The 14,207-nt window shown below is 42.7% G+C and overlaps 1 protein-coding gene across 2 annotated transcripts in view; it reads right to left on the bottom strand.

Moving 5' to 3' along the window:
- Positions 1–13,855, bottom strand: part of galnt1 (UDP-N-acetyl-alpha-D-galactosamine:polypeptide N-acetylgalactosaminyltransferase 1) — a 41,531-nt gene extending 27,676 nt beyond the window's left edge. Inside the window, exon 1 of one of the 2 annotated variants that reach the window (XM_086113451.1) lies at positions 13,398–13,855. The gene's annotated coding sequence lies outside the window, so the exon portion shown is untranslated. The remainder of the gene's footprint in view (positions 1–13,397) is intronic. The other variant, XM_086113455.1, reaches the window with a different exon arrangement.
- Positions 13,856–14,207: the final 352 nt, after the last annotated feature.

The following is a 14,207-nucleotide window of genomic DNA, read 5'->3' as shown; positions in this document are numbered from 1 at the left end:
CGGGCCTCCGCATTCAAGTTGTCGCTTCACTGACGTGTGAAAGGAGGACCATGGCAGGCCGCCAGCAGCAGATGAACTCTCTATAACACCTACTCTATGCAAAAAAACTGAGCGGTGAAGGGTAAAAAAAAAAAAAAATGTATGTATATAAATTACAACAACCATATTAGAGGCAAGTGTAAGTGGAACTTGACAGTTCTGGAGGAAGCCAAGGCAGCAAAAAAACAGGAATTCGAGGAATAGTGCAACGGGAAAATAGGCAATGTGACGGTCCACCCTGCTATGAGGTGCCACTTTGTCTCACTGCTGCTGGATGAAAAGGGCCACGACCTGTTGTGCTTCTCTGAAGGGGACGTGCATTGGAAAGTGGGGGAGATGTCATTTGCTGTACATATTGTATGTGCTCGCATAGGGGAGGCAAGGAGAGGAAGAGGAACAAACAGTGACCAAGGCAGACCCAAAACGACAGCCGCAGGGAAGGAGTTACGGAGAGAAGGATAACCGTTTCCTGTTGACGCAGGGTAGAAAATACAGGACAAAGAGCAGCAGGCCACTAGACCACTTCTGACTCTGCGCTCTGACTTCTCGGACTCCGCAGATTTGGCCCAATGCCAAAGCTTTATCCGTGTCACTCTCTCACTCTTGCCAAAGGAGGAAAGACTGGATTTGGTTTTGTATGCCTCAATCTTCTGAATGGAACGCACAAAATTAATTGGTTATATGTCGGGATAGGCGTAATAATGGATCCAGTGAACAACATGAATTATGCCGATTGTGTGCAATTGATTGTTCATCAATTCTGAAGTGCAGCAACTGAGGCAAAACGGTGAGCACCGTGTGGTTGCCGCCAGCAGAGGCGATGATGACTCCGTCTCTATTTCGTTGTGGAACACAGAAGAACAGCGCCTGTGAGCTAAATTCACATTCATCTCTACATGCATTTTTCTGCTGAATACAACATTTGCATTGAAGTCAATTCGCAGCAGTCAGAAAATGTTCACAAAAATGCAAGGATCCACTGATCAATGGTTGACAAATCATGCCCCGATACGGCCAAAGTGCCCTGATGGGTCATTATTACACACAACAGATTCATATTTCACTTTTATATTTTTGGACAGGTCACTGCAGTTTTTAGCTTTTTTTCCCCCTCAACAACATCGCGCAAGAATATACTGGAACTGCTATTATTGCCACATCGATCCAAGATTGCAGATTTTAGCAGTCTATAATATAGATGGACCACAACGGTCACCTCTAGTGCCAGTGCTGTTGTTACGGTTCACTCGAAATGTATTCATGCTACTATTTCTCCTATGCTGTTGCTGTTGTGTTAATAGGATCATGAGTTTCCACTGCCCCAAGCTGTGAGCTCAACGCTCCCGGCAAGATTTCCAATTCAGGACAGAGTTTGTGATTCAAAGCAACATTTCATGCAATTCAGTGCAACGGAAGTTATTTTTATCTGTATAAGCAGCAGCGACACGAATGAACGTCAATTTTTTATTTTCCAACTTGTCCATAACAAAAACTTTCAATATGCATCGTAAAATAAAAGTTCTAAGTCTGCAAAGCGCCGTCAACACACACTTCAGGAAAATGACGTGCAACGAAATATCTAGTTCCTAGCATTGCAATTTTTAGCGTTGGTTTCAATTTGTGGGTGCATCGCAGAGGTTATGCTCATTGCTTGAAATGACAAATGTTGCCACGAGCATGTTACACCCATCACAGTGAATCCCTCCAAGTCACGTGATGATGAACTTGTTTGGCATCCGGTTAAGATGCGCAAAGTGAGACAGCTTGTGAGAGAAGAAGCAGAAGGGATGAAGATTTCTGCTTCTGTTTTGGTAATCAGCATCAGAGCCTATGAAGCAACGCAAGATAACAGGATGGAAATATTCCCCGAGACGAAAGTGTTACGCAAAACAGCGAAACTGATGTTATGGTTGCTGCCCTCTAAGATGGCAGGAACGTCTGATAAACAACTTATTTTTTTAACCTCTCGCTTTATACAGAGTGCTAAATTTAAGGCACCACTTGGGCCGGTCTCAGTGAACAGATGTGTTTCATATTTACTTCAAATGAATCATATGCAGCACTGTGACTTATAAACAAGAACTTTTTAAAAGCAGGAGGGAATAAAACAAAGTTTAAAATTCTTCTCCGAAGGACAAACAATAAATTCCCAGGATCTTCATCGAGGGCTATATATATATATATATATATATATATAAATTCCTCGTCTCACCTCCCCTCGGGTGGTGTCCGTCCCTCATTCAGCTCGGGTCCTCTCCCAGAGGCCAGGAAGCTTGAGGGTTCTGCGCAGTATCCTTGCTGTTCCCAGCACTGCACATTTCTGGACTGAGATGTCTGATGTTGTTCCCGGGATCTGTTGCAACCACTCATCTAGTTTGGGGGTCACTGCCCCGAGTGCTCCGACCACCACAGGCACGACTGTCACCTTTACCTTCCATGCTCTCTCCAGCTCCTCTCTGAGCCCTTGGTATTTCTCGAGTTTCTCGTGTTCCTTCTTTCTGATGTTTCCATCACTTGGGACCGCTACATCCACTACAACGGCTTTCCTCTGCCCTTTATCTATGATCACGATATCTGGTTGGTTCGCCATTACCATCTTGTCAGTCTGGATCTGGAAGTCCCACAGGATCTTCGCTCTGTCATTCTCCACCACCTTCGGAGGTGTTTCCCATTTTGACCTTGGGGTTTCCAGTCCATACTCCGCACAGATGTTTCGGTAGACTATGCCAGCCACCTGGTTATGGCGTTCCATGTAGGCTTTCCCTGCCAGTATTGGCTGGCATATACACACACACACACACACACACATATATATATATATATTTTATTTTTTTTAAATGCGCCTGACTTGCACTCTTTCAAGGTACGTCGATTATCCCATTCAGACTTGTGTCACATCCACCATGCGTAACTTGGAAATTCGTGCGCAACCACCTCAGAGGCGTGACTAGGTTATGTCGAAGGCTAACCCTAATTTCCGGTTCGTGAAGTTTTCGTGACACGTTATTTCCACAAAGATCCGTTTGGAAAATAATGCACACTTTAAATGCGAAATTAATTTGTGTCGTGGTTTTGGAACTCAGACCTCACCGGTGATGTGAGCGTGGCTCATCTGACAGGCTCCTTTGAAGGAATGTGTTTTTGCATTCTGTATTTAAACCAAAACAATTAAAGATATGAAACAAATTTAATCGGAATACTGCGCTCGTCACTGAACGCAAGCGAGGTTTGATCAGTCACTCTACGCTGGGACTGGTGACAATAATGTAATTGGTAGTCAGGACGTATATTGAAATTACACATGTATTGATTGAGAGACTAGCATCTTTGAATGTTGGGGAGGAGCCAAGAATTGCACGGGTTGCTAGTGGGAGGTGTGTATGTACATGTACTTCAGGTGCAGGTTTTTGAAGTCATAACTTAAAAAAAAACACTTATTTTTAAGGTAGCTATTGTGATGAGCTTGAAACAATTTGGGGTCATAGTTTGTGGTCTAAGCATGACTTCAACTCTTCACATACTGTAGGCAATTATGAACAACTTCAGGAGGTGCATCGCAACTGTTCACTCTTCAGCGTCCATACCCCCTGTAAACAGCGGAGACTTACAGCATTCGTAAAATATATCTCGCCACCAGAATGTAGTTGTCTAAAAAATACACCCTTTGTAAAAATAATACTGGGATTTTCATCCAGATGAATGATTACATCACAACTGTATGACAAAAAAAAAAGTAATCCAGTTGCGGCAGGTTGATGAACAATCAAGGTATTTATACCTCAATGCTGTAATGTATTGGTGGACAAGTCTCCATTGCAAACGCAGCGAGGCATCGACACCTATAAGAAAACCACACAGAAAATATCTTGAGGGAAGGCAATCTGAGATGCAAGCAGTCGAGCGCCGCAGACCCCATTTAATAAAAATTGCTGGTTGGAGTGTGCTGAGTCACTACAGCATTGTGTAATATTAACTTCAAAGGCACTCCAAAAGCCACTTGTGTTCTTTCAGGGGACACTTTTTTTTTTAATTCCATCACATCTTATACAGGAATGTTATAATATCGGTCCGTCCATGGCAGTCAGCATGGTTATGTAACCTAAACTGTCTGCATTGATGCCCGCTCACACCGCTGGGCCAGTTCAAGTGATCTGATCTATGTGACTGTACTTGAACAAAAAAATCTGACACTCAATAGGCTATTAGCAGTTGCAAAATGCAGAATCAATCACAGGCCAAATACAGTCCATAAATATACGCATGAAAGTTCCCTTTTATAGCAGCACATCTTCAATATTCCATTCAAGCAGTTCAGTCAATATCACCCCGACACACACCACATAACCACTGTTAAACTGTACAATATGGCTTCTAAATCAGCAATAACCAAACTCATACTAATTCAATGAAAGCACATGAGTTCCACTATGAAGCAGTGGCACGACTTTCTACAAATGGCAACCATTTTTGTACCACGCAATATTTCATTTGAGGAGTTAATGATGAAATGTGGCTTACTGCACCTGTAAAGTATTCAGAACTTTAGTCCTCAGGGGTTCAGCAGAAGTCAATACGAACACTGTAGGCCCCAGCGCAAGACTAGCGCAAAGCGCAATGTAACTGTGTGGATGGGTGAAGTGTTCTTTATTGTGGTAAATATTGTAGATGGCCTCAGTCAGAAAGGGGCATTTGCGCCATCGTGGGAGTGAACACAGCCGACTTCCTGGCCAATGGAAGCACCTCTTCTCATAACCTTAAAGCTCTACACAGGAGTGGCACACAATCAATTTTTGTTCTATAAACGCAATAATTTTGTGTCACTAGATCATTTTGTGCACTGATAAAATGTGTACCTCTTTTTCAAATTAGGCAACAAGTTTCTTTTTCCAATTTTGAAGGGTTTCGGTGAATGCAAGTATGAAACTTGAAGGGTTCAGGACCGCAAACAAAGTTGAGAACTACTACAAGAGGAAACGCGGAGGTGATTGCTATAACAAAGCAATGACCGCATTTGAAACTTTGCAGGGTTTGATGACTCAGTACACACACACGCACACACACCAAAACAATGCCGCTGCTGTTCAGTAAGCCATCAGCTTCGAGTAACAGTTGATACGGCTATCAGTGTGACTGGACCACAACCGGCCCACTCAAGCAAGAGTCCTTCGTCTCACACTCGGGGAAGCTGCCTGCTTGCAGATAAGAGCCACAGATGAATACAAGTCCATGTGGCCCCAAAAGGCAGAGTTGAATTTTGGACAAGGAGAGCGTGGCTTAAAAGCACACAGCTGTCACAGCGGGGGAGGCTTTCCTCTGCTCTCATCCACTCCCCGTCTTGTTTTCCTTTATGTGAGAATCCTGCTGACATCTACTGTTTAAAGCAAGGGCAAATGGAACCGATTAAAGATACAAAAAGACACACGAGGCTCTAAACAGCCTCACAAGTGCACCTTAGAGGACAGTGGTTATACGATGGAAAGTATTTATTTGGGTTTACAAAGCCTAATTAGAATCACCCTGGGAGAGGTAAACAAAGGGGATCTACTTGCTCCTTGCGCAGCAAATTAAAAAGTGTTTTAGCTGTATGAGGTCGCACATTTAGATAGGGTTTTTTTCCTGTGAAATTATTTCACAAAAAATGCTGAAAAAGCAGCAAGGTAGGTGGCGTTGAAGGCGACCACGATGTATTCCAGCGGGCATTCTGCAATGACTTATGAAAGTATATAAACGTATTGGAAATGTCTCAGAAAATGTGCACGAACAAAAACTGTGTGTTTCCAACAATAAACTCAGCTCAGATTACCTCTCTTTTGAATGACAGTGGATCGATGAATGCACCTTTTTTGTTTTCCATTTAGTTCAACTGTGGAAACTGAGTGAAAGCCTGTGATAAAAATTTGGACAAGACGGCACAAAGGTGAAAGTGAGCAGACTGTTTGAAAGCCGTCAACCAGCTACGACCGGGATTGTTTTTCAGGTTGAAAGTGAGAGTTGAGAGCCAAATCTGAATAAATCCTCTCTGGGCTTTTTGAGATTTAGCTTCTGTGCAGATAAGCAGCAGAGTGCCTCGGTGTTTGTTAAGTGTTGCCACACTGAAAGAAGAACTCCTACTGCTCCCGACAAGTGAGTTTCAATACAGCCCCGGGCGGCACTCCTGCCACTGCCCTTGACCTTGGTCCTGGCTTGACAAACTGGAGCTCTGCCCCTAAACAGTTACATTGGCTCTAAAGTACACTGCAGCTGTCCCGTAACTCAATCAATCAAAGCCCGGTGCATATATCAAATCAAATCCACATTCATGCATGAAAACAACATCGGCAAGGAGTTTTGCAGTTGCAAGAGATCCATCCATCAATCCATCCATCCATTTTCTGATCGACTTATCCTCACAAGGCTCGTGGGGCATGCTGGAGCCACACTTGTACATTGCAGACATGTCTTGTTATTTCCAGTGTTGTAATAGGGTGAGGCCATAAATCATTGTCCTGAGGCAAGCTGCAATAAATTCTGAGATTTATGTGAGAGCTTTGGTTGGAAGACACTCTCTTTCCTAAATTGTGCCCAAGATCAATAGATGCAAATCAGAGGAAATAGAGACCGCAGTGTCTTAAATAAAGCAGTGTCAACACCAAATTTGTAGCGAAAACCACAAAGTAACGGTGAGGATGAATTAAGATCAATTACAGAGCCTAATTTGACAAAGTACAATTCAATTTTCTTTTTGATCTAATTTAAATAGTATTAAAATATTATAAATAAAACTTAATATAGATTGAATTCAGAGATAAAATGAGTAAAATTATGTGGTGCATGGGATTTTCTTGCGCATATCCAATATGAAAGTTTCTTGGTCTTAACACGATGATAATAATACACTTTCAAGTTATTATATTCAGTCAAACCACAATTCCTGCCGTGCCTGTGGGCGGATTCGACAAAACGTGGTTGGAAATGGGCGTGTCTAAGAAATAAATCACGACCTGTGCCAATGTGAGCTATTTCAAAGGGCACACAACCGTTCAAGGTAAACGGAGACATCTGTGTGAAAGTATGCGCCACACAGCAGTTTCTCCCAGAGTCAGCAGAAAGTGGATCTATTCTACATACTGTACGATGACGGTGGGTTAAAAGGGTGCTGATGGAAACTGCCACAGGGTTTCCACTCTTCCACTTGCTTTTTATTTATGGACATTTTAAGGACTTTTGAGGCCTAATTTAGCCATTTTAAAGAACTTTTTCTTCACTCAACAGGCGATTCACAGTGGATTTAATGAACAGAAAGCCACATATGACTGAGCTGGTGTTCAAATCATTGCTGCCAAAGGAAGGGCACATCTTTATTTTTAGGGGCAATCAGCTAACCCTTTATTTGACATACTGTATGTCAAATTGGCCCGAAATGACCTGCAGCGATCACGTGATCATCATCGTAACTGAACGGAGACGGCGGGAAAAGTAGAGCGGGAACCAGGAAGGCAGGTCGCCCGACAGCGGGGTTTGAGGGGAAGGGCGCCAGGCGCATTTTCTGACAAAACTATTCATTGCAAGGGTGGGGAAAATGACATATACAGATGAAATGAACACCACAGGTTAATTTTTAAGGATTTTTATTGATTTTAGAAGCTTTCCCTGAAAATGAAGGACAATTAAGAACATAATTTTACCATTTCTATTTTAATGGATTTTTATTAACTTTAAGGACCAGTGGGAACACTGCGCCATTTTACTGTGCTATCTCAGGAATGAAACAGATGCTGTGAGCAACATACAGATGCGCTTGAACGGTCCACGAAGCAGGAAACTGGATGTGACTGGAAAGGGTTATTGGGTGTGACCTCGCGAGGCAGCTGTTGTCCGTATTAGTTCCCACTCTTCAAATGTTCCATGTGCTGCCTGCAGCGTCATACTCTGTAATGCGTAGTCCTCTGAATGAAGTCATGAGGAGAAAAAAAAAATTAACTTGTCACTCATCTGATGACATCTTGGAGCAAACGATTCGCACATGAAATGCCCAAACAATTGGGCTGTGCATGAATCCGTGATGTCTTGAAAGGTGCGCTGCCTTCAAATCGGAGAACCGGAATTGTTTGCGCATGTACTGGAATATTTAGCTGGCTAATGAGCATTAAATCCAACTGTTAATCAGTTTGTCAATAATGCGCAGCTAGGCAGTGGATCAATGCCTTTGTCTTTGTTATATTGCCGGCCTGTCACGCCATCACAGCAGGGTGCGAAGGGCGTCTGGCCACTTGGACGCTGGCCAGACTGGAGATGACAACTTACCGGTAGTTCATCAAAATATGTCTTTACGGGGAACTTGCCGCTGCTCAGTGGCGCAAAAAGGGTGCAGTTCTTACAAAGTAAGAGCAAAGAAAAAAAAGTAAGGTGAAGGTTGGCTAAATGAGACAGAAACAGATTTGAAAATCTGCTACTCGATGAACCAAAAAAATAAATAAAATAAAAAAACAACATCATTGAACAGAAATCTATTTCCTTATCATTTAGCACGCCTTACCTTGACCGTCTATGGTTTTGGACAATGGCGATTCTCGTAACACCTCCTGTGAGGTCTCAAAGAACAATTAAGTAACCAGAGACACAGTCACGGAATGGGGGGGGGGGGGGGGGGACCAGTGTATCACAGGACACACGCACCAACTGTACACACATATACAAAACACCATATTGTGGTGAGCAGCCTGTGTGCACAAAAAACTCGGATGTAAATGTTGATATTGGCCTTTAGTGAGCTTCAGCCAAAAAGAGGGAGTTGGAAATGCTCCCTGGTGACACTGGCTGACCCACTTCTACGCAACTCAAGCCCTTACGTGACTCAGAGGAAAATCAGAGGACACACACACACACACACACACACACGCGCGCAAACAAATGTACTTACAAATAATGCTACAAACTTACACGCGCACGACGACACACACTGACCAAATTGGAAGGGGAAAACAAAAACAAACACTAAATGGAGTTGATAGCGATCTTTCGCCCCGTCTCCTCCTCGTGTTTTTTTTCTCTTCATCAGACGATCAGCCCTTATGGTTCCACTATCTGATTGAGCTAAAGAGCCCGCAGCAGCCATTCTCACGCCAAGACTACAGACCACAAATAACCTGTTTTTTTGTTACTTTTCCAAAAGTACACACTGGTACAAACCGTACGCATGCCACGCAACGCTAATATAATGCCAATTAGTAATCGTAATGAAGGGTTTGCTTCTTTTTAGCACATAATTACAAGAGCATCAAAGCCATCCCATGGATCAAATGCAGTTCTCACAGTTCATTAAAAAAAAACAAAAAAAAAACACGGCAGTTCCAAACATTTTATGACTGAACCCCCCTACCTCAGCGGCCCAACAATGAACCCTATCCCAAAGTCCGTTTTTTTTTTCTTTGTCATTGTTCCACTGTCAAGGACAAGTTAAGATGTTTTGCTGCAATTCATTACTAGCCTTTGTCATTCCACATCATGAAATGCATTGCCAACTTGTTTTCCGTTTTCGGATCAAATAAATAAATAACTAATGGCTGTAATTGCATTAACATCTGATACGATGGTTCCCACAACACAAACCTTAAACATTTAGCAGCCAAAGCAATGACACAAGCACCGGTCACCAGATTGACGAGCAATGTTCAAACTTTTTTTTTCTCCTTCTGTCGGAAGAGGGGCCCATCCTCTTATGCGCTCAAAGCACCTCCAGTGCAGGTACCCTGTGAACAAAATCACGCGAGACGCATGGGGTGACACGCTATTTCCTGTTCCGACCAAGCATTAGACCTTTGCCTACCATAACTGCTTCAGCAGACTTTCCTCCATCTTTGCCGTCCGACCGTTGTATGGGGTGCGGGGGGCCCCGAATGCTGAGTATATTACACCAGAGTCTACTGCAACACTATTGATCTTTCTACATATATGTACATATTTTACAGGAGTGACTAATAAACAGCTGGTATCAAGCGCACTCAACAATTTTTGGGGGAAAAAAATGTTCACTATCTGCTGAACTGCGTAAAGTACCGGTCATAAAAATGTGTGTGTGTGTGTGTGGGGGGGGGGGGGGGGGGGTTAATGGCAAGGTATTCAATTACTTTCACGACAGGTATACTACTTTGTTCATTTAATGTGTATCACATAGTTCCCATTTTGCAAGAGAAATATGTAGAAATGTTACAACGGTGGAGTGAAGTCATACTTCCCCTTTTTAATTCCAAAGTGACAAATGGGGAAATCCTGAGCCAACAAATTTTCCACTGACAATGTAATCACATCATCTGTTTAAGCTTGCTCCAGGCACACACTTTCTAATCATCAAAACAAACAAATAAAAAGTGATTAATCTTGCTCTTTAATCAGTCAAACAAGGTTGTGACAAGGTCTCCAACACTTTTCGCCTCCTTCTGCACTGGCACATTGTTCACCCACGATGAAAAGTGGAGAAGCATCCTCATGTGAGGGATTCGAATTTGGCCTACCATAGCTCCCATGAATGAGTACTGCCGATACAACCCACCGTGGTGGTGGGGGTTTTTTTCCCCTTTGGTCTATGAAATTTAATGTAGTGATCCTTTGCACTTCAAACCGTTTACTTGGTAAACTGAAATGTGATTCGCGCATATCATAGAATTAAGATTTCCTCTGTCACATATAACAACTTCAGAATGTCACCTGTGAAAGAAAAAATAATAAATGATAATGATTAATTACCAATCAATCGATGACATTTGGATTTGTTCAAACCAAAGCGTTATGGATTTCTTATCATAGAACCGGGATTTGCCAGGTGCCAAAGTGCAACGTTAAAGAGATAACGGCCCCTGGACTGAGCGTCAAGACAAGACATTCAAGGATGAATACACATTTACTGTACAATCTTAATCAGTGGTTCCAAACTTTAATTCGCGGCTGCATAAAGAGACAAATCCCATCCCCTCTACCTAAAATAAAAATCAGTTTGATCTCAGAACTAGTCGAGGTATATTGAAAAACGAAATAATTATTTTAAATGGAAAAAATATATATTTATTGAATATATCAGTTGAACTCACTAGTCACAGAAAATGTTGAGTTTTTGTTGACTACAACGATAGAAATAAAAACAAACATGCAAGACTAAAACTGACACAAAATTTTTAAATCGTTGATAAAATTAACACAAGTGCAGCCCGATTGGCTATCACGTGATCGCCTTGTCTGAAATAGCAATTACGATCAATCGTTCAGCCCTACTCCCACCTATCAACAGCAACAAACACAGATTCATGATGTGACAAACAAGGAGATGAACACAGTATATCAATCAACATTAACCGAGTGAAGTGGCCCGCTAAAAAATTGGCAGGAATTATATTTTCATCATTTAACGATCTGCTGTCACTTTCCAAGACTGATTAATAGGTGGCTCGCTCGACAAAGTGTCGAGATATCAGTTCAAGTCCCGAGAGTACAAGACATGAAGAAATCTCTTGATCTCTCTGACAGCATAACAATTTCATAAATTTTATCAATAAAAAAAAGGATTGTTTTTGACTTTCAGTTTGTGATGAATGGAAACACTCACATTTAGCAACAAACAGCTTAGTTTAATTTCCAGCCACTTGTTGCTTCTTTTATTTAGCCCCAACTAGGCTGAAGCTTATAAACAGTAGCAAAAAAGTGTGTGTTCTTGAATCTGTGTGTGTGTGCGTGTGTGTGTTAGCGCACTCACAAGTAGCTCTGATCCCGCTATAGTCCCAAAGTTTGGAACAATGGCATTCCTGTGCTGCTAGCTGCAGGTGGCTGTGGAAACCCAATCCCAAAGCAAGGCTCGCTAGCACACGGAGTGCCGAGAATTCTGCTGCCTCCCTCCGGAGACATGTGCCAAAATACAACTATTGTTCCTAACAGTTCAGAGCCACAATAAATGTAACAAAAGTGTTGTGGATGACAAAACTTTGCTCAGATTTACATGTTGACATTGCTCACTTTTCGCTCCACCGATTGACAGGTTGAGAGGAAAGTGATGCCCAGGACTGGCCTAGAAATACACCTGCCATTCAAGAGGGGGGGAAAAAAAAGAAATATTTTCACTAATTTCAAGATATATTTGTAATCAACAAATGAAGTGAAATTGGATCATATCTCCCAGCACCCCAATGATGTCTCATGGCACACTGGTTCGAAACGACTGATTTAGGAAACTAAAAAGCCCAAACAAGCATGCTAATGTGCTGAGGCCCAAACACACTCTCGACACGCACACAGCACAGGAAACGCATCATGTCGAGTCCACGGCCTTGAAATGAGGAACATGAATCATTTCCTCCTTATATCGAATAGTCATGCCGTCACACCAGTTTCTAGCGCGCTGAAAAACAGACCGAACGCTGGTTAAAAAAAACCCCATACAATTAAACTTGTATCCACGTGTACACAGACAACCAGTGAGTTTACCCCAGCCTTTATCGAGTCACGGCGCATATTTTACATGAAAAATATCTCACGGCATAGCACCAAACAAAAATGTCAAAAAGAGGATACGCAAGTTAACCCTCATAGTCGACCGTTTACAAAGAATGCAATATTTCTTTGAAGTGTCATAGCACAGAACTGCTTTATTGTCCATAAAGGGCAAAAAATCCCAAGGAATTAATATAAACTATATATATATGTATGGATAGCACAGATGCCGCTGAACATTTTGAGTGTTTGAAAAAAAAAATGTTTGTATAACACGACATACATCATTTACGAAATTGTAAAACGCGTAGGTTCGGTATCAGTTTTATTCGAAGGGCATAAGGGTTTTAAGGAACATGACAGGTTGTCATTTTCATTGGCAATGATGAGGAATCCATTTTCCCATCACTATCAATGTCAACATTGTTAATGCATTCTCTCTTCAAGCAAACCAGTGTAAAGATCACCAAGTGGCCGGTACGTGGAATGTAATTGGGTTGAGTACGAGGGTAGTCAACTGTTTGAATCATCTACCCTCAGTTACAGATAGTGATACAGACCAAATCTATAGTACAAAAATATGCATTAATAGAGGCTGTGGTGCAATGATACAACTGTCCTCGGTACAGCAAAATGGTGTGCAAATGACAGCATGAATGATCCATCACTAGTCTGCGTGGTTTTTTTTTTCGTTAAAGCTCACTGGTCGTGTCACGGCAACTGAAGGCTGAGTAACAGTCACGGAAAGTGACAATTAACGTTTTAAGGGTGGTCGCATCCTCCCTCCGTTAACTCCGGTGCTTCTGTCAACAAAAAGCCTGCTGCTATCACGTTCGCCGGCGCATGGTTTATGTGGCAAGAACAGCGGCAAGGTCGCGGAAGTGAAAAGAATACAGCTCGCTTACCTTGATTTAAAAAAAGTGACGGGGCATCCCAAGCCCGCCCCAGGTTAGCGTGCAAGCCACAAAACTCCCCGACAAGGGTGCCAAGTGTCGCGGCTAAAGTTAGCTAGCTCGGTTAGCTTCTCCGGCTAACGACTGGGGGCGCGCGCTCCTCCTCCTCTCTGCTGTCCAACACCAACCGGTTACCGCATGAAAAAAAGAAGCTTAACGTAAAGCGTGGGGCGTCACACACATCTACACGGGCGGCGTCCGTCGTCTAGAGCTGTAACGAGGTGGGACATCCATGAGGGGAGACGGGCGGGTGGGGTGGGAGAGAGAGGAGTCCACGGCTGACTGAGGTCCGTCCCTCGCGGCGGCCTGGGGGGCTGACGTGCTCCCTCGGCCGGTTCCTTATGAGGGAGGGAAGGAAAAAACGATTTGGCTGCTGCTGCTGCTGGTGATGATGTGCGGACCGAACGCAGGATCCAGCATCATTGCTCATCCCCCCCTTCGTTCTCCCAACCCGGAAGAAATCAAATTAAGACCCATAATCATGTTCATATTAAAAATGAAACGTAAACGTTATCTGTGCGCTTTAAGATGGAACTTATTTCACGAATTCCATTTATCCAATCTTATCCTGAGGGAGAGATTTGCAGCAGCTATTATTGATACAAAACAGTACAATATAAAAGTGAATTGTTCACAGTCAGAGTAAATAGATTACCATTAAACCTTAACAAAACTACGATTTGGAAATTGTCAAATTAGACAACTGGTATGTTTGGAAATTGAAACGTATGTAATAAATTTTCTTGGTGTAGAAAGTGATCA

Source organism: Hippocampus guttulatus, chromosome 6 (assembly GCF_054856545.1).
Source record: "Hippocampus guttulatus isolate MCC_2025c chromosome 6, RoL_Hgut_1.0, whole genome shotgun sequence".
In the NCBI taxonomy this organism is placed as follows: Eukaryota; Metazoa; Chordata; class Actinopteri; order Syngnathiformes; family Syngnathidae; genus Hippocampus; species Hippocampus guttulatus.
The sequence above is the reverse complement of the archived record's forward strand: the minus strand, read 5'-3'. Positions and strand labels throughout refer to the sequence as shown.